Source organism: Conger conger, chromosome 18 (genome assembly GCF_963514075.1).
Source record: "Conger conger chromosome 18, fConCon1.1, whole genome shotgun sequence".
NCBI classification, from domain to species: Eukaryota; Metazoa; Chordata; class Actinopteri; order Anguilliformes; family Congridae; genus Conger; species Conger conger.
The window spans coordinates 20,636,160-20,657,455 of NC_083777.1; the positions used below are offsets into that span (position 1 = coordinate 20,636,160).

General features: G+C 46.1%; 1 protein-coding gene across 2 annotated transcripts in view; it reads left to right on the top strand.

The window, feature by feature from the left end:
- The window catches only part of LOC133118242 (sodium/calcium exchanger 1-like), a 131,904-nt gene that overhangs the window by 71,629 nt on the left and 38,979 nt on the right, over window positions 1-21,296 (top strand). The window lies entirely within an intron of this gene.

The following is a 21,296-nucleotide window of genomic DNA, read 5'->3' on the forward strand; positions in this document are numbered from 1 at the left end:
ACATTGAGACTTTAGAGAGAGGCGGGGTCAGAGGGTCACATTTTAAAGAAATTGCCCTTATATGGCGAGGACGGTGAGGAGCGTTAGCGCGGAGCTCGAACAGCGGGCTGGAAGACGTGCGTATGCAGGGAAGCGCTTGTGTTCTTATCTCCCACACTGCAGCTGAAGATTTACTTTCAACCTTTGATTACACTCCCACTACTGGCCGACTCAACCTGCAACTTCATGATGTACGAGCGCTTCAAATGCAACCGGCTTCGACCGCCACGAGCAGTGTCCCGCTAAATACGGTCCTGCGGAACAGAAACGCTATATTTAGCCTTGCCGCGGAGCTGTTTACCATGAAACAGCGGTGGCGGGCTGGAAACCTACGTCGTCTGAACCGTTTAGCCAGGTGCATTTCCTCAGACATCTTATCTGCGCGCATCCTCCGCCTCCCTTCGTCCTCCCGCCATTTTGGCTCACCGCCGAAACTTTAAAGCGTGGAGGAGCACAGATTTTGCGGAAACTGCCGGCCTGTGTAACAGTTTCGACGCGTCCTGACGGAAGCGGTGGCATTTGGCGGAGGAAACGCTCAAAGCTCAAAGGTTAAAACGATCTCCCGAAATGGCGTGCCGGCTGCCAGCGGGAAGGTGGCCAGAACGTGGCCGGCTCTCTCGGTCCGCAGCGTCGATAGCCGCATCTCCGGTGTCAGACTGTTCCCGGGGTATCGATCCGACGGGCCGCCAGGGCTCATCTCTGCAAACAAGGCAGGCTGCAGTGCGTTACAGCCCTCCGAGTCCTGTCACGCTGTTTCATTACCATCCGCAGGAAACGTCTCAACTTCACCACCTACTGTTCCACTGACAGTCTGCCTTACAGTTCACTACAGCACCTTACAGGCTACCACGCTTTCTGTTTATGCCACTAAACTTTAGACATCATCTCTTTTCCATCTCGCAATGGGTATTTGTGGCTTACTAGTTTTGAATTCACGCAAGATGTTTTTAGGATGTCTTGCTTGCAACAGTTCCGCATAGTAACAGAAGGTTTTGCGAAAACCGTTTACTCGGTGCTGATTACAAGGTAACGAGCCCATTTGCCACAGTTCAAAGGAGTGCAGCCCTAAGGAGTGACGTACAGAAACGACTCTTTCTGCTTTGCGTTCTTTCCTGGAGTGATGGTGCTCTGACACGCTCTACTCAAAGCAGACGGAGCTTTGAGGGAGAAGAATGGTCATTCTCACTGAAACTAACCATGGACATAGATCTCTTCAGCTCTTCAACAGGGCATTTTCCTTAATAGTACCACCACCACATAAAATAATATTGGAGTGTCCAATAATGATATTATTGGGGGGGACCATTTAATGTTTTGGGAAGCAAACTGTTCATGATACCCATTGAAGCCGAATCCCTCCCTCTGAAGCTCCCTGCCATCCTGGGAAGGGGCATAGGTGTGGGTGTAAACATCTCCAAAACTGGGGTCTGGGACAAAACAAACCGGCCCGCCCCCACTCCACATCTCCATTTCCATCCCAGGCATTGACGAATTTCAGGAGGTAGAGCCTTCCCTTCTCCTTTTTTACATCTTGAGTTGAATGCTCCCTACAGTTTCCAGTGCAGAAAAACCCAGAACTTTTTTTCCACACATTCACACGGGTCTCTGTTGAAGAACAGATGCACGGCAGGCAATGGAAAGAGGGCTTTCTCTCTGTGGGTAAAATGGAAGCGTGTCAGAAACAAACGGGCTGAGGAAGCCGTCTGATGAGGAAACGACTCCAGCTCGTAAATCAGGCCCTCTGCTCCCCCCCCCAGCACGAGCTCAGGGGAAAAGCCCCCCCCCCCCACCTCGGTGAATGCATACTTTTGTCTTCCACAGCTGGAAGTGATTTCGCGAGATGCTGGCACCATCGGACTTCGGCTCATAACTAATCATCTTAACGAGCCCTAATCACGGCCGTAATTAATTAAACGGCCTCTCGAACACCGAAAGGCCTTGCGGTTTCACCTTGGGAATGCCTCCGTTACGCGGTCGGAAGGCCGGCCACGCTGATCACAGAACATTTTCAGAGGCGGTGCGCGTTTTAAGATTTCTCACTCGCCTCCCGGTTAGCCGTCGGCGAAGCGCCCTCGGGTCCGGCTGCGTTCGATTGGCTGAATTTGACACAGACCGGGACTGTTTGAGCGAGGTCTTTCATGTCTGGCTGGCACGCCGTTCGGGGCTCAGTAGCCAGGCTGCAGAGAGGAGAGGCTGCTGCTCTTTGAAACTGAACAGAAAACCTGAGCGTTTGTGAAGGCCGCCGCAGGAACCCAGAGAATAAAATATCTCGCCCAATTATTCCGCCGAATGGCTAAAGGTCCCTAGACTGCAGTGAACCCTGGCATTCTGCTAAGCACATAATCTCCATCGCCCTGAGGGGGGGAAATGAAGTCGTATTGCATTGAATAGAATGGAACCGAATCGTTAAAATCACAACAATTTTTATCAGGGTAATGATGCACAATTATTATATGGAATGACTAATGAAATCAGAATTGTGATATCATGGGTATAATCTGTGTGAACGTGAGACGCTACCTGCATTTTTCACACATTAGCATGCTCCGCAACGGTCTGAGGATTCGTGATGGTATGAGAGAGAAAAAGATTTCCTGTCTGGTGGAAAAGGTCCTTTAACATTTGGCGTGACATCCTCCTGCGTGGCGGCACGGATGGTGCAGTGGGTAGCGCTGCCGCCTCACAGCAAGGAGGTCCTGGGTTCGAATCCCCGTCGGCCGGGGCCTCTCTGTGCGGAGTTTGCATGTTCTCCCCGTGTCTGAGTGGGTTTCCTCCGGGTACTCCGGTTTCCTCCCACAGTCCAAAGACATGCACGTTAGGCTGATTGGAGAGTCTAAATTGCCCGTAGGTATGAGTGTGTGAGTGAATGGTGTGTGTGCCCTGCGATAGACTGGCGACCTGTCCAGGGTGTATTCCTGCCTTTCGCCCAATGTATGCTGGGATAGGCTCCAGCCCCCTGCGACCCTGATCAGGATAAGCGGGTTCAGATAATGGATGGATGGATGGATCCTCCTGCGTATTGGTTCTGGATCAGGGTTGGCATAGGGCACATCTTCAGAGTGCTGTCCTTAAAGAACCACGGGGACATAATCTGCACTTTGTTGCTGGCTTCATTGGTGGCTGTTTTGCATACCGTCAGCTTGTGGTGTGAGCCAGGGGAGTAGAAGGGTGCTGTGACGGACAAGTAATGCTTTTAAAAATGACGTGGCGAGAGAGGGGGTCACGAGGTCACAGATGAGTGACTGTCACAGCAGAAGTCCCATTTCGCCCTGCATTTTAGGCAGTGCTTTTGTGTGTGTGAGTGTGTTTTTGTGTATTTTTGTCAATATACATGCATCTAGTGTTTGTATGTGTGTATCTACGTGTATGTCTGTTCATATGTGTGCTGTGTGTGTGATTCTGTGGGCGTCTGTGCATCTGTCCAATGTGTGTGTCTATGTGTATGTATTCATAATTTTTGTGTATACATGTATCTGTGTGTTTAATGTGTGTGCATGTGTTTAATTGTGTCTGTGCCGTATATATGTGTGTGTACGCGTGTGTGTGTGTATGTGTGTGCGTGTGAGTGTGCCGTGTATGTGTATGTGTGCGCGTGTTAGTGTGTAGTGTATGTGTGTGTGTGCGTGTGTGAATGTGTCGTGTATGTGTGTGTACTTCAGAATGTTTGTTATAGCCATTTGGAGGACTCACAGGCCTGGCAGTGAGTGTCTGAGCAGCGTGTCTTCGAGCAGAGCTCTCCGTCTTCAGGCTGACGAGCAGAAGGCCCTGTCAGACAGACAGAAGCCCCTGTCAGACAGACAGAAGGTGGAGATTGCACGCCACGACAAATGCAATTCCTCTGCTTGTGTTATGACCTCCCGTTCCTTCAGTGCCGTGCAGAAATGCAGCCTGGGTTCTGAAACTGACACACGATGACAGTCAGACATGCCCCTGCCACAAAAAGGAAACGGAGCGATTTGTCCTTGGTGTCACGATCCGGCTGTCTTTTCTGTTCCCCGTTTTTTCCCCGCAACACCTGACCCCCGCCTCCATCTGAACCAATGGGAAAAGGAACCTTTGTCTGATTTTCGATCTGCTCCACAAATCCTGTCGCCGGGTGGGAAGAATCATTAGGAAGGGTCAGGAATAATGGGACATGGAAAGGACCTTAATGAGAATAAATGTTTCTCCTTTGTCTCATTACAAAGGTTAACGACCATCCTTTTCTACCCACAATCATCTCTCTCTCTCTTTCTCTCTCTATATTTCCCCCACTCTTTTTTCTGTCCTTCAGTACCTCCAGAAACTATTTTGTTTTCATTAACAACAGAAATGTATCGCACTGATTGTGTTGCCTTTTCTTTCAAATAATACGCAGACCTCCTGAACAGCGCTGCATTTTCATGAGTTAAAGTAGGTGTGAATATCAGAAAACCATTTGCACATACTGTATTTGCAGATACAGTACTCCAGATAAGCTGTATTTGATGGTATTTGGATGCCCTTTTCAGACTCACATGATAACAGTACCCTCAAATTGTAAATAATGCAGTGCCCTTGGCTTGGGCCTATTTCACCTTTTGCAGGCTGGCAACTCATTTGTCTTTGAATACTTTGGGCGAGTGAAAGGCCTGGGTTCGAATCCCACCTCAGAATCAGGCTAATCTCTAACTCGTTACATTGGCACAGTATGTTCAGTTAGGCTTTGGCACTACATTTCCCTTTCAGTAATAATTGTACCGCGTAGCGTAGTTTCGTTGGGCTGCTGTTTTTATAAACCCAGGAGAGAGGATCGCATGGGAGAGACGCAGCAGGACACTAAGAGTGGAGAAATAGACGTTTCTCTATTTTCTTACAAGCTGTGACCATCTGTTAATTTCAAAATCACAAAAGGGCAAACACGCTCTCATGCACTTGTCATAACAGGCACTGACCCCCGCCAGCCTGTTTTCATCATCAAACACTCTTCGTTTTTTATGCTGTTGTAAAAAACACAAAAAAACAATCTGCTTGTGAACCCGATTGTGTTGTTTTCCCAAGCATCCGCAGCCTCACGCTGGCTGGTGATAAGGTGAGAGAGCTCTGTGATGAAGCAGGTGCCGTACTCTCGTTCGCGGTGGGGGAATGCTCTGCGTTATCGCTGCTCTGATAAATGGCCGCCTCTCTCCCCCGTTTATAAGCAGCGTTTATTGGAGAAGAAGGGCTAAAGCACTGTGAAACGCACACACCGATGGACGAATGTGCATCTTAACCACCTGCCCTGATCCTCAGCTACCCAGCATGCACTTCAACAAAGGGGGAACGATTCTCTTCTCATTAAGTGCCTCTGAATGCTGTACAGATACGGTAATGGGAGTACTCGATGCCTTTGGACAGCAGTACTGACAGTTTGAAAAGAAACATCTGTTTTCATCAATCATTCATCACTCTTCAGGAAAAAACTGGCTGTTCATATAATTGTGAGTTTTGGTTAGTAACACTTTTCATCAAAAATTCTCGGGGATAGCAGACCGCGTGGATCAATTGGCTGGATGGCTGACTCCTATCAGCACACCCCCCCCCCCCCAGCCCTGTGCCTTTGGGAGGGTTGAAGCTGGTTCCTGGCCATGGTGTATTCTGTACCATGATCCCATCTTTACCCATGACCCCCCCCCCCCGCTTTCTCCTTGGCCCTCTCCAAAGGAACACGTCTGTGGCTTTGCCTGGACTTTGCGGTGGGCTTAGCAGCCTCAGAAGAGTGTTCAGAAGGCCTGCTGTGCTGTAAGGCGGTGATAAGCCCGCTCAGAGCCTGTGCTAATGCACAGAGAATCACACCCTTTTCTGATTATATTAACGCTAATAATACGCAACGTGATAATGGAAGTCAGGCAAGATGAGTCAAATTAAATCATTTCTTTCTTCTTTTCATCATTGAAGCTGATTGGACTATTAAAGTATTTAAATTGGCACTTATGTTTGAGGGTTTTAGGTAGCTGTACTGTATATATATGGACCTGTTTTGCACTTGAAGGAGTGTGTGTGTGAGTGTGTGTGTGTGTGTGTGTGTGTGCGTGCGGGGGTGTGCGTGTGTGTGTGCATGCGTGCGTGTGTGTGTGAGTGTGTGTGTGTGTGTGCGTGCGCGCGCGGGTGTGCGAGTGTGTGTGTGAGTGTGTGTGTGTGTGTGTGTGTGTGTGTTTTCTGATGGGGTTAGTGGCCCATGAGTGGCCATTTTATCAGATTTATTCTTAATTTCTTTGTTTTTAAAAACCGGGTGGCTTGATGAATCTTAGGTTAGGTTTAGGTTTGTAAATGTGGTTGTGTTGGAATGTGGTTGTTTTGGAAGCAGAAGCACTTCTGAATGATACATAATTAATGATGAATAATCTAAACGACCCGCACAGACATCAGAGCACCCTTATCAATGAGTTTAGTATTTAGGGTTATTTCAGATAGCCACTGGGGATCAGGGGCCAGTGAAGTGTTATAATTATGTGAAATCTTTAAGGCCTGTCACTCAAACTCCTCCTTTCCTCCATGCCAAACTTCCTATGAAGAGAATAGAACGGAGCAAAAATGAAAAATTGTGAGAAAGGCACAATGCGGTAAAGGCTATGCTGATAAACGGCAGAGTCTGAGTCGCCTTTCAACCTTCTGTAGCAAAGCCTTTCTCAAATGAATGTCTCTGTCTGCACAAAGCGGAAGTTTCTAGATAAGAGCTTCACTGCATTCTCCCGGCTTCCCTCCAAAATGCCACAGTGTCAGGAGCAGCCTGGGTTCCTGAAGGCTAACACGCCGCAGCGCTTTTTAACAGTCGCAAAGCGTTACCGATTCATTTGAGGCCATTTGTTTGGCAGTTGTGCAAGCGTTGGCAAGAACTGACTTAAACTGTATAAGCAGTCCCTATTCATTTACAGACTCAATTAAGCGATGGCATTCAGAGCATTGACTACTGCGTAACGCATTGCAGTAGTTAGAATTATTTTTGGAGTTTGTTGCATCCAAATCTGACTGTGTGTTCACTATCAAGACAGGAAACTTAAAAAAATAGTTTTTGGTTCTTTTCAATGGCTCCAACGTCAAAGGAAATCAGCCAATCAGAAATGAGTTGAATTAGCTGGAGAGCAGTGAGACGGGGAGTGTGATTGGTGGGGATTCACAGAGCGTGTTGGCACTGTAGACGTGAGAAGAGCTGGCTTGCCAAGCGAATGCCGTAGACTGACAGATCACGTTTTTTAAAAACCTGCAGTCTGTGACTCAACGCCATCTGCGTTTGGAGCCTTCAAGCTTTAGATGGGTCTGACTGCCCATAGGCAGAACTGTCCAAAAAGCTATTATCCCCCATGTCCACTGCTGCAACAGCTTTAACCTTCACTGAATTAGTAGAGCCTAGAGGTAAAGTCTTAGCGCTCTGACACAATCATTCAGAAGATGCCGCACTTTTAGCCTGTGCAGCAATTCCCAACCCTGTTCCTGGAGATCTACCATCCTGTAGGTTTTCATTTCAACCCTACCTTGGCCCACCTGATTCTACTAATTAGCAGCTCAACCAGATCTCTAGCTGTTGAGTGAAGCGTGCTTTGTTTACGGTTGGAGTGAAAACCTACATGCTGGTAGATCTGGGGTATTGCGTAGCTGAGTTGCTCCAGTAGATACTCAGCTATATGCAAGTAAATGTGTATGTAAAAATGAAAGGCATAAGTACACATGTTAAGCTGTGTGAGTCACTGGATAAGAGCATCCACTAAAAAGCGCTTATGAAGCGTGTTTGAATGTAACACCGTTGAGGTGCTGCTTGCAGTCAGATTTGCATTGAAGTAGTATTACGACATTACTATTGTTGCCTGATGTATTTGAGCCTGCAAGGAGGAGCAGATAATACGGAGTTGACACTTTTGGGATCGTTTCATTTGTTCCAATGCACCAGGCAAGCTTAGTCAAATGCCAAAATGTATTTGAATCCAAAACAAGTACTGTTTCAACGCAGGTCTACTTGCAGTTGCAGGGGGAGGGCAAGACTGGTCCCCATTTGCTGTGGCGCATGTCTAGTTGAACCTTACCGCGGTCAACACCCCCCTGTCCCCTGCCGTCTTAGCCTCCTGCGGCAGCTAACCGCAGCATCTCCGTTTCCGCCAGCAAAGTGCTCATCCTAACGGCGGTGTGTGCCTGTGCGCTCCTGAGTGAAAAGACAATCTGTGACTGACCCCTCATCTCACCCCCATCTTCCAGGCGTGTGTTTTCCGTCGTTTGAGCTGTCCTCTGCCGCAGACGGCTTTGATTTGCGGTTTGCGTGCGGCACCGCCGTTTGAAATGTCATCACAAGAGTGTGAGAAACGATTTGGTTTGTTTTCGCTCCCTCTGTTAGAGGTCCATCGTTTCTGTTAGCTGTCCTTGTACTGTATGCCTGAGAGAGAATGACTGGGGCAAGGTCTGGCCTTTATGGCCACTTTGTTGAAAGTTCACCCAAAGTTTTCCTTCATAGATTTAGTAGGAAGTCCTACTAAGTGCGGAGAGTAACTGCCTTTCAATAGGAAAAATACCGGAGAGTAGAATTGAACAAAGCTTTGACCGTATTAAGCATAAGTCCCTCAAAAACCCTAGATTATTGCTGAACCTTTCAGAAAGGAAATTCTTTTGGACAGAGTTCTTTATACAAAGCATCTGCAATACATCTTAGTTTGGATGGATGTTTTTTTCATTCAGTCTTTCCATGCTTAAAGAATGCTTCAAGAAGCCTGGTTGCCTGGGAGATACTGAGGTTTGTTTCTCCTCGCTTTGTTCCATTCCGTTACTGCTTGATTTTCCATTAAAACCTGTGTTTGAGTCGGTGTTAGCATCGAGAAAACCTGCGTTTGGGTCTGTGTCGGCACAGTGAAGATCTGTGTTTGAGTCTGTGTTAGTGCGGACAAAACCTGTGTTTGGGTCTGTGTTGGTATAAAAGCATGCAGACAGGGTCAAGAAGTTCAGATGTTATTCATACCAAATATCAATATGCGGAAGAAATGAGACTCGTTGGTGCCAGACAGGGTGGTTTGATTTGATTTTGATCTCTGTGGTTTTGATTATTGCTGACCTCCTGGGATTTCCATGCACAATAGTCCCTAGAATTGTCAGAGAATGGTGTGAAAACCAAAAAACATCCAGTGAGCGGCAGTACTGTGGGTGAAAACAGGTTGTTAAAGAGAGAGGTCAGAGGAGAATGGCCAGACTGGTTCAAGCTGACAGGAAGGCGACAGCAACCAAACGTGGTATAATGCAGAAGAGCAGCTCCGAACACACAACGCGTGAAACCTCTAAGTGCATAGGCTATAGTAGCAATGGACCAATAAGTACAAAAATAAGTATGATAAATACATAATAAAGAGGCCACTGGCATGTTTCACAGCAGTTTATTCTGCATCTGAAAGGCACTGGCTTGGTGGTTGACACACAGTCTAAAGCAGTGAGACTGTTTGGACAGGGAGGAAGTATCTTTGTTCCCTGGGGTAGAACAGACTGTCACAATGCCACAAACACTGCTGGCAGAAACCTCTGTCTGAATTATACCCCCTGCTGCACAGTGATGGTAGGCATGCCTGTTCTGCCAGGGAGAATATGTCTCTCAGATAGTCCTTCTCTTAGTGGGCCTTTACCGGAACTTACTCTGGCAGTGTTAAGGAAGATATATACAATGCCTGTCTTTCATTCTTCCAATTATGTGTTTCTTGTGCCAGGATCATTGTCCATATGTCTTTTCAAAGATGAAGGATTTGATTTTTTTTAAATGGATGATACCATGCTACTGCAATGTTCTCAACAGGTGTGAAAGGTGTGCGTGGGGAGGGGGTTATGTGGGTGGGAGATGAGGGTGATCTTTGGTAGGATGAGAGGCTGTAGGTTTTTTCTCTTGTGAAAACATGGACAGAAAACCACTCTGCACATTTAAATAGAAAAAGGCAAAGCCTTTCGAGGAAGTAGTGGGTGTCGTGGCATATATCCAAGAGAAAGAAGAAAGACCAACACTCAAAACCTCCCACAATGCACTGCTGCCTCAAAACAAAAAGTGTAAACGTTGGGTAAAGCGCTGAAAAATGGAGATTCAAGATTAAGAGAGTCTTAATCTTTTATCTTTTGACTTACCATCTTACAAGAGTTACACCGGTGACTACAAGCAATCTACATTAACTGAACTAATTTAAGTATAATTTTGATTGGCTAATAACGTTATTAGTCCAGCTCACTCACTCATTTTCAGCCTGGTCTTCCAGTAGTATTCATTTGAGCATTTACAGTGTGTGCCAGACTGGAAGATATTGGATAAACACAGAGGGATGAGGTGGGCCACAACATGGTGGTAAGTTTCATTGTGGATGTCAGTGTGCCAGGTTAAGGCAACTGAGATGTTGGCCAGAACGCTGGGTGTTTGAATCTGGGGTATACAAATGAGGTGCTTCCCCTGCATTGCTTTTGATAATGACCGCCCCTGTGAGAACAGATAATATACTGTAGTATGTGTTTATTATTGCTGAATAGGTGTGTATGCTAAGCAAATGAATATGTCATACAGTAGGCTACATGGTTTACCATGCTGACAGTGTAGTGATTGTGTGTGTCCCTATGATCTGCAGTGGAGCTAAAGATGGCCTTCTAGAGTCAGGGTCAGTTATATTTAAATCCAGCCAATTCAGGAAATGAATTAACATTCAATTCATGTGTAGAAAAGTGCCTGTAATGTTCTATGAGACTTATTTTCAATTTGTGAATTGAGTTTAATAACGGACCGGATTGAAATGCTGCCGACAACGTTTGCGATATGAATGAACACCGTCCCTCTGGTCAGCCGGAAGCTAACGATCTCCCTGAAAGTGCTGTTTGGGATCATTTGGTGCAGTAACTACACACATCCTACAGGTCTGTCTCACTGTTATGACTCGCTATTCGAAATTGGGACAGGAAAATAAAAAGACGGGGAGCAGGAAGAAGAACTAATACGGTCCCTGGGTAAGCCGAGGCCTGTTTGCTTTCAGCAGTCGTATGAAATTCATCCGAAAGGCTTGGCAGCTCGTCTTGTTTTTCAGACTGTTTGTCAGACAGGAGGCATTGCGCTGCCTCGGATTTTTCACAACTTCTTTCCACCTGAGCAGTTTTGTGGTTTGCTGCAGAACTCTGCTGTAAATCACTTTGAGGTGTGTGGAGAATTCTTCAGAGACATTCCCACCTGCATCCATTTGGAAAACGGGACAGCTTGCGATGACTGCAAACCCTAACAAAGTCACTTATTTGGTGCACCCAGAGGTCCCTTTTCACTAAGCTAATTAACTGCAATGTCAGTAAGAGGCAGTTAATTACTGGTCCTAGTTTACAACACCATATTATCTTTTGATTTTTGACATTTGCTCGTATGATAAATTAAAATATGTCATTCATTGTGTGGTTCATTATGACCGTTACATTTTAGGTAGCTAGATAGCGAACTAGCAAGCAAAAACTATTCATACAGGGTGGAACAGTCATCATTCATATGAAGCCGCAGGAAGTGGAGTTCAGACTGACACCTCTGCAAATGGACCGAAGATTGAAGCGAGACAATGCACCAGTGCAGTTTCAACTTATTGTTCTGGCCACCAGTTTAATCATAACCAAATATAATTCTGTTGTAATTTTTTTTAGTGTATCATCCCATTTTTTTAAATCGAATCTTTAATCTTTGAAAAGACATATGGAGAATGGTCCAGGGACGAGAAACCCACATTGAATGGAAGAATGAAAGACAGGGTGGAAGCTGATAGGGCGTTTATATATCTTCCCTAACACTGTCAGACAAGTTCTGCTAAAGGCAGTGGCTTGCAGCACAGGCTGCAGTTGAATACATGCTCCCCCGCACCATCAGACACTCGAACCGCTGGAGAAAGTTCCCGTAACGGCAGTGGCTTGCAGCACAGGCTGCACTCTCCCCCTTCAGCGACTGCTCCGGAAAGCTTTTGTGTGATGTATGAATGCGGTCTGTGACTGACCCTCTTGTCTGTAAACGACAGTGCTGCTCAGAATCTTAAACAGGCCTTGGTTAGTATATGTACAAATGCCTGGCGTTCAATTCTCCTCTCCGCCCATCACCCGCCTACCCCCACCCCCACCCCCTGCTTCTCAAGTGAAGACTCCAATATATCCCGTCTAAGTTTGAAAGGTGCTGGACACAATGGAATTCAAGAGCCTCTCTGTCAATTTCCTGAGATAGATTCCAATGCCATTTGTTTGTCCATTGTTCTTTATGGTCTTTAAATGTGCTCAGAATAATGCATTATTCTGTGCAGAAATGATGGTGAAATGAGTCTGATAATTGCAAATGGATGGTAAAATGCCATCCTGCTGGTTTCCCCCCTAGCTTTATAAAGACACTGGGAGTCAGATGGTAGAAGCCCATAAATCGTATCTGTTAACAGGGCTGATGGTATGAGGCTGCACTCGTCCCTGCTGAGTCATTTGTTTAAAGCAGTCATGCCACATGCTGATCCTGCGGTTTCAAATACGCACCACTGAGAACATGGTGTGTGTGTGTGTGTGTGTGTGTGTGTGTGTGTGTTTGAGAGAGAGAAAGGGAGTCCACTGCACTGAGAACATGGTGTGTGTGTATGTGTGTGTGTGTGTGTGTGTGTGTGTGTGTTTGAGAGAGATAAAGGGAGTCCACTGCACTGAGAACATGGTGTGTGTCTGTGTGTGTGTGTGTGTGTGTGTGAGAGAGAGAAATGGAGTCAACTGCACTGAGAACATGGTGTGTGTGTGTGTGTGTGTGAGTGTGAGCGAGAGAGAGAGAGAGAGAGAGAGAGAGAGAGAGAGAGGGAGTCCACCGCACTGAGAACATGGTGTCTGTGTTTGTGTGTGTGTGTGTGTGTGTGTGTGCGAGAGTGTGTAAAAAAATAGGAGAGGCCACTGAGAACAAGTGATGAGTGACTAACTGACGAGGGGCTGACTGAATTGTCAGACTGTGGTTGTTTCTAACAAATTGAAAGGACCGCATTGCAGAATTGGGTTAATTTGGCTGAATCAGTACAATACTGGAAAAAGTTCTTACTCTCATTACTGTAGATTATAGCTCTTATCTTGTATCTCAGGCAGTCTTACAAGAAGCAGGGACAATGGAGACAGCTTACAGGCTAGCGGTTTCCCAGCTGTACCTGCTTTGCATGTACAGGCTATCAGAGTTAGCCATATGAGGATACCTAGGAGGGATTTCAATTTAAATTCTGAGGGCCGTGAGCTGTGTGGTTTGGGTCAATATTATATTATTTTTTATTAAGAGAATGAACAAGCTACTAATTACCTTTGCAGTACACAGCATGAAGTCTCATGTTGATTGATTGAAACTATGTCCCCATTTGTGGATGGATTAAAGATGAGTTCATAAATGGGAACTTCTGAATGAATTTGCCGAATGAGCTGCATCAATGGAAAAAAACAGCGGGGTTAATTTGCTGGAGGACAACATGAGTTTGAAGAGCTTTTGCAAACGGGAATGGCAATGTAACCACGGGTGTATTCCTGTAATCTACCGGTTCATTTGCACCAAACACGTACGTTCTCAGCTGAACGCCATGGACCGTTACCCCAGCTCAACGCCCCAGAAAGAGAATGTTCCGGAAGTTTATACTGTTGATGTAAGGTTGTAAGTACGCCAGCTGGCATTGTGGTGCACAAGCACCTCCCGTATACTGACTGTTAATGGAAACACTCATTAAATAGAGTGAATGTTCAGGAAAAGAGCCGCCATCTTTTTTTATGAATAATGAATAATCCAACCTTGACCAGGGTGTGTATTTTGCATTGTTGGTTTGTTTCTTTTTTAGAAACTTGCAGCGTTAGACCTCTAAAAGATCCTCAAAAAGCATAAGACTATGATGTTCTGTCTTAAATATCAAATGTAAACCATTCATGCTTGAATATTTCCATTATCAGAGTGAATCTAATGTTCATATTGCGTATATTTCATTTAAATGGTAAATCTTTCCAGGGCCCTGTCACTGAATATGCCCTAAAAGAGGACAACAATCAGTCAGAACTGATAACTCCTACCAAACACACCTCCACCCCACCAGTCAGCGGTGCTGTGCACACACACACACACACACACACACACGCACACACACACACACACACTTCTGAAGCCTCAGGGAGGACAGCCATGGAAAGAAAAGGGGCCAAAATCAGTTCGTTTGTTGTTGCTTTGCTACAAGCCTAAGTGCATTTGAGCTCATATATTTGGCATGTAATGAGTTAGTGATTTACTGGCACAGTGGTCCGGTTGTCCAGGGATTTTATTTGATTTGGTTGTGTGCATGTGTGTGTCTGTGTGTATGTGCACTGTGTGTCTGCATCTTTTTGCTCGTTTGTTTTGCTTTGAGCCACCTCAGTACATGCTTGTTTACGAAATGAAGTGATTTTGGATTCCTGGGATCCTTGAGAATTATCCACAAGGTTTTGCTTTGCTCTGATGTAATGAGATCCATCTCACTTCTAACGGGACGGTACTTCACTTTGGCAGACATTGACAAGGAACATCAACATCAAGGAAATTGGGATGTTGTGAACAAACCAGCTCAAGTTGTTATTTGTTGCGTTGATGCCAATAATATTTGGGGATAGCTTTCAGCGTTCTGTATCTGCGTGCACATAACTTTAGTCTCCTTATTTGGGCAGCTGTGCTGTGAAGGGAGCTGTGATTGGTGGTAACTAGAAAAGCAGGCTGGAGGTCATGTGACTTCAAATGAAGGACGCTGAATGTGCTGTGCATGATAGCGCCACGCTTATCTCCCACAAGCAAACGCAATGAATCCTATCAAACTGGAGAAAAGTGAGTCCAATTACCCACAACATCCATCTGTCTTGTAGATCTGACACATACGCACACACATGCACACACACACGCACACACGCTCAAGTACACACACCACAGTGATCCCTGGTGATAAGACCTGCATTACTCACATGCAGTTACCAGTTAGTCTTTTCGTTTATTTTTGAGATCCATAACTTGATGAAAGCGACACATAATAATAACGTTATTTATTCTTCACTTCAGTAAATACTTTTTTATGAGCTGAAACTACGGAACAATCATAGTGTGTTGTGAGGTATTGTTTTAATGTTCCAGCCTGCATTAGCCCCATGCACTCTGCTGTCCTCCACCTCTGCTATAAATGGAGTCCTGCCTCCTAAAATTTTTACGAGAGGCTGAGTCCGCCACCCGTCCTTCGTTAATTTCAGTGACCGGACGGGCCCGTCTCAGACGTGGGGCGGGCGAGGACCGGGCGCTCCATTGGCGGACCTGTGGAAAAGAGCCTGACTGCGCCGTGATAAAGGCCTGTCACAGTTAATAATGCAGTGGGCCAGGCCGTTAGTCCGCTCTCCGTACGCCACAGGCTTCAGAGAGACTCATTCTGTTTATTAATGAGACGTCTTCTTCATAAGGACAAATGGGGGTTTGCCCTGGGCGTGTCGAAGTGTCCCTGAGCAAGACGCCTTACCCCCGATTGCTCCTGATGAGCTGGTTGGTGCCTTGCATGGCAGCCAACCGCTGTTGGTGTGTGAGTGTGTGTGTGTGTGTGTGTGTGAATGGGTGAATGAGAAGCTATATAAATGCAGAAGTACCATCCCAGAATCTAAAATTATTAAGGAGCAACTTTCAGCAGCAGCAACTCACCATTTAATGAATTAAATCTAAAAGTCTGAAGGTTCATGGTAAGTGTTCTGCGATCCTCGTTAGCTTTTGAGCCCCCAGAAATACAGTTCAAATGGAGTTCAGAGATACTCCCTTCTCTTTCACTTTATGTTGTTATTAGTTTCACATTTTGAGCATCTTTGTTGGTCTGGACAGTATCTGTCTGAACGTGGGCGGTTCATGAATATGACCGCTGGGGATCATTTCAGTGAGCGTAGTGAAAGGCACGGTCAAGCTCTGGTCACACACTCCTTCCACACGAGCATCTTTTACACACACACACACACACACACACACACACATACACATCCCTTTTACACACTGTGAGAATGCTTTCATCCTGACCTGCTATTGGAGCTGTTATTGGCAGCATTCATAAAGGCTCTGAGACAATGCGCCCCCTGTTGCTGTGGAATGGTACTGCTCCCCCTGCTGCAAGGGAATGCTTTTCAAGGGGAAAATATCAGCTTGCCAAAGTCGGCTAATCCGAATTTGATCGCCCCAAAAACCTGCGGTTATGGCTCTTGGAGCTGGGCTCCAAAAGCTTCCTTGTAGTTCCTGAGAGTGTATGTGTGTGAACCAGAACTATTTCAGATTTACATTTGTATTTGTAACTATTTGAACTTGATGAACATTTGTCAAGCACTCTGGTGAGTGCCAAAATGGTGTTGCCAAAAGCATGCACTGGGTTTGTTAAAAATGTTGGTGAAATAAATAATTTCTATAAGTTTGCAGTAACCTGCAGGAATTCCACTGGCGTTTAAAGGGTTAACGCAGGGTTGGCCAGCTCCAGTCATGGATGGTTGGTGCAGGTTTTTACTGCCACCAGTTACCCTGACTCAATCAAATAATTAATCATATTAGTCACACTAACACCGATTCCCCAATAAAGTGCACAATAAATAATTAAGTGCTATAATACAGGCACAAGCACATTCATGAGCTGCTGTTCATATCACAGAATGGAGATAAAATGTCAGATTGTGTAAATTATTATGCTAATTCAGTAACAGAGAGCAGAAGTTGGTCTGGAATCCAGATCCTGGATCAGTAAATAAATAAGTACCTGACCCAGGTGTGCTGTGTTCTGACTCCATGCTCTCAGTCCTGCCTACAGTATCGCACTGCACAGGCAGAGTAGCTGTGAGATCGTCTCTGGTCTGAACAGGTCTAAACCTCATTTTCTGATGGGAAACTCAGGAATCTCACTCAGCACTCAGAGACTGAAATATGGAACAAAATGTCTTCCTTTAGTCTTTTCCCAGTGCCTGAAGACAGCCCGGCAAAGAATATGGCAATATGGCATTTGTAGGCGATTGCGTTTGTCCCTTTTCCTGTTTGTCACTTGTCAGTCAGGAGTGACGCGTGTCTCCGTGGCGACGCCGCGCTTGGCGAGCGAGAGGCAGGTGTGGGGTAAAACACGCAGAGGCATCGGCGGACGGCGGGGAACGCGAGTGGAAAAGACGACGGGCGTATCTTCAGACGGAGAGCCTCTGAAAGTGCAGAGCCAACACTCTGGGTTTGTGCCGTTCAATCAGAAGGCAGAGCTGCATTTCCAAAGGAACCGGTGACAGAAGTGAGGCAGTGAGCTTGACGAGGCCATTGATTTAACGCCAGCCACATAAACAGGCCAGATCGTTCAGAAGGCCAATCAGACTAAAGCACGTACAGTCTGTCCTTGCTGGTGTCATTTCCTCAATGGAAATATGGGTACAGTAGACAGTCAATCTATCGTCTGTCTCCTCCCTCTCTCCCTCTCTCCCTCTCCTGGCGGTGAGGTTCACTGAGCCCTGTTTGCTGGGTCCCCAGTGCCCTAGCAGGGTAAAAGCTTTCCCAGTAATTATTGATGAAGACACCAGCTGTCCTGGTGGTCGTTGGGATCTTGCCTCCTTACCCTCGGTGTGACCTATTTCTTTTTTTCAGAGGGAGAAAAGCGTGTGACTGTTCACACTGGGCCACTGCCCCTCCCCCTCCTGCTCTTAAGGTGTCTTAAGTCACATGTATGTGATTAGAATGTTCCAGACCGAATGTTCGCATGATGATGTATTAATCACTCCTGGTGAATGAAAGCAATGAGAGTTCTAGAACACCGTCTTGGAATTTTCCAAAAAAACATTCCAAAGAATCTGGCCTTCAAAGGTTTTTAAAGAACGTGTCCAAAAGCCAGCAAAATCAGAATTACACATGCCTATTAGCTTATGCGTCTACTTGGAACAAATGTGAAATTAATAAATTACAATATGTGCAGGGAATCGGCAAATACGCCCAAAGCCAAATGCCTCTCTCTTTAACCTTGTGTCGTCTTCCCCATCCTTATATGCAATTATTCAGAGCAGTCTTTGATGGATTGCATGCATATCCGCTCCTTGTATCTATGCATGTTAAGGGTCACCAGCTAAATTTCATATTTAATTCCCAGCGCTTTGGTGCCTAACCTCTGGCACGCTGCTGTTCTGACAGTGAGAGTAATCTCTGGCGACGACTAGCTGAAATACACGAGGCACATGCGTATCTTTGTGATATGATCCATCTGTGAAAATTGTGGCACTTATCTCGTCAAGATCTGGAAACGATCTACACCAAGTATACATACCCCAAACAGTGTGTTTCCAAGGAAACGAGGGCTCATGCAGTACCATGCATAATTAGCGACTGAAAAAAAATGGATGCACTCATACAGCGCATTAAATAATTTATTTATTAATCAGTGTCTTAGTGGTAGCTGTCACATGCATATTAAGTCTGTCACTTTTGCATTCTCCACCTGTCAGTTCTCAGGTAGTGCTAAAAGCACACAATTGCAGCCTGTCCTATTTTCTTTTCCTCTTTAGAGTGGAAAGTGTCTACTTTTCCATGAATACTTGTGTGAAAGGCAGTATGTCACTTCTGTCATCTGAACATTCATCTGAGAAACAAGAAAGGCCCTGTGAAAAATCTGCTTACTTAAAGTCTTTCACCTTTTCATTTTATAATAGCAAATAGTTTGTTCTTAATTATAGTAAAGGTTTGTGTGTGTCCAATGCAAAGCTCCACATGTACTCCTCTGACCTGGGTATAATACGTAATTGCTTCGGATTCAAATACTTATGCTTTACTGAGCTTGTCTGGTATATTTTAGTTTATTAAATACTCTCAAAAAGTACAAAACCCTCCTTCTGGGCATCTTGGTTGGCTCAATTGCCCCAGGCAAGATCAGTCGAGCACAGAGAGGTATTAGAATCCGAAACTTCTCTGTGCTCAACTGGTATGCATTCGGTTGCATAGTCAGTGCTCTGCATTGGCTGTTTTGTGCTAATGTTAATGCTAATGCTAATCCCACAATAAGAACAGGAACACTCCAGCCTGGGGGGGTTGGCTAAGACTCACATGTGCTTGTGCTCGGGTCATGGGAATTCATTGTGATGCTGAAAAAATAATCTGATGGTCAGACTGAGAAGCATGTCAACGGTACAGTGACAGAATAATGACAAACATGCTGTTCATCTGTTGTAGTGCGAATCACAATAATAAACATTTTATTTCAAGTGCATGTGCACAAAAAGCGAGAGATTTTACTCTTGGCAGCAGTTAAGGTTTAAGCCCCTGAGAGCTGAGAGACTGAGAGACTGTCCCCTATAGCACTTGAACCTGCTTCCTCTTCACTGTGTTTGTGAGATTGTTGTGGGTGCCAACTTCTAGCAGCTGTGGTTATCCTGAGGCTTCCCTGTTCCAGAAAGTTCCGGGCAGCTAAATCACTGCGCTGCCAGCTAGAGGGAACCTGCATGCCAATATCGCCGTGAAGTCTTTTCCTACCTCAGAGACCAGTGCTCTTGGCGGTTCGACGTCTGTTGGCGTCGGAGCGTTTGTGAAACCACGTTCGAGCGCGAGAGGGAGCGAGGTATCCCCTCAGTCTCTGAGCTGCGTCAGAGTCGTGTCCCGAAAGTGCGTTTACTTTGGGCGCGGTGCGGTTTGCGTTGCCTTGGAAGTCCCTGCAAACAAACACGTTTGACAGAAGAGACGACCCGTACCCAAAAACACAAGCCGGGCCCAGAAATCGGGCCGCGGCATCTCTCTGGAGAGACAGCAGGGCGATGTCCAGACTGGAATCCTGTTACAGAGCTCCAGACGTAAGGTCGCTCTTACGTAATGCAGTGAGCATTGTTTTGTGTGCACAGCTGGAACAGGGATGGCAGCTTCCTTTTCAATCTGTGGGGATTGCTGCCCTTATTAGCACTGAAAGCGATGTGCAGTTAGCCGTTCAGCGAGAACAGCGGGATTCTCCGTGCGTCAGGAAGTGGCAAGGACATCTCAAAGTTGTTTGTTTGTTTGTCTTAGCGTGGCGAGGCACTGTTAATGTGTTTATCCTGCCCTGTTTGTGCGGTGGCCGGTGCTGTCTGCCTCTTAGCCCGGGGGCCGCAATGTGTGTGTGCTTTGGCTGCACATGTAATCAACTTAGAGCTGACTCACTCAGCGTCAGGCCAAACTCAAAACAAGATGACCGACAGCACCTTGTTTTACTGCCTCAGGCTTCTTCCAAACGGAAACCAGCGTATAAATTTAGTGTGGTCCTGGAACAGTCAGCATATTGATTTTATCTGAACATTTAGTCTCCCGCGGCTAATTGTTATTCATTTTCTGCCATCTCCGAGTAAACAGACCTTTCTGAGGGGACTGCAATCACTGCATTGGGCGCGGGTTTAGCGAGGCGACCGTGGGGTTGTGGTTTGTTTGGAGTTTGGGCATCCTGAATTGGATGACCCGGACACATCCTCATCACGGTAGCTAGCTGGTGGGTGGAGATCTGTCTCCCTGTGCGGCTGACTCGGTTTGCTTTTCAAGATTGGTTGCACATTAAATTTGGTGGGTTACTTCTGTCCTGAGAATCAAACAGAGCACTCTCTGTTAACTGGGAGGTAATCGGGTGAAGCTTCATCTCCCGGGCCTGGCAGACCCAACCGCACAGCTGAAAATGCAGCTATGGAAAAAGGTACCATAGAAGAAGCAGCAAACTAAACTCCAGATATACCCATATCTTGTGCTGTATGCTGGGATGTTGTATTTCTGGGAGGAGGTTTTTTGCCTCTGTGGGCAATCGTTCCATGGCTTGAATGCAAATTGGCAAAAGTGGCCTCCTCAGCATTTTTCTGGCCAGACTATCAGATGGGTATCAAAAAGGAGGGGGCGGGGTCGCGACTGGGGTCATTTCGCGCCTGGTTTCCAGGGGGGTGGTAACGTAGGTCAGGCGGGGAGTGGTCTATTCCCCTCAAGCAGGAAATAAAACCACTGAGGTGGCGTCTCCAGGCGTTTTCTCCCAGTTACTCCTCACGTGTAACCCACATGTTCGTGGTGGTGGTGCTGACTACTTACCGGGGTATTGTAAAACCCCTCTGGCTGCCCAGCTGTCCTGTAACGCTTGACCCCAATTAACTTCAGCATTTTAATAATAAATACTTGAAATGCCTGCATGGTTATGGCAGACTGCCATGCAGTATGAATGGCCTGATGCTTTGAGTAGGGCTGTGCCGTTTTGGTGCAGTGACAGCCTCATTTCATTTCAGGGGATGAATTGAATGAATGGAAATTGTTTTTTATTTTCTTTATACTGAGATGTGCTGTTTTACAGGTAGCATGT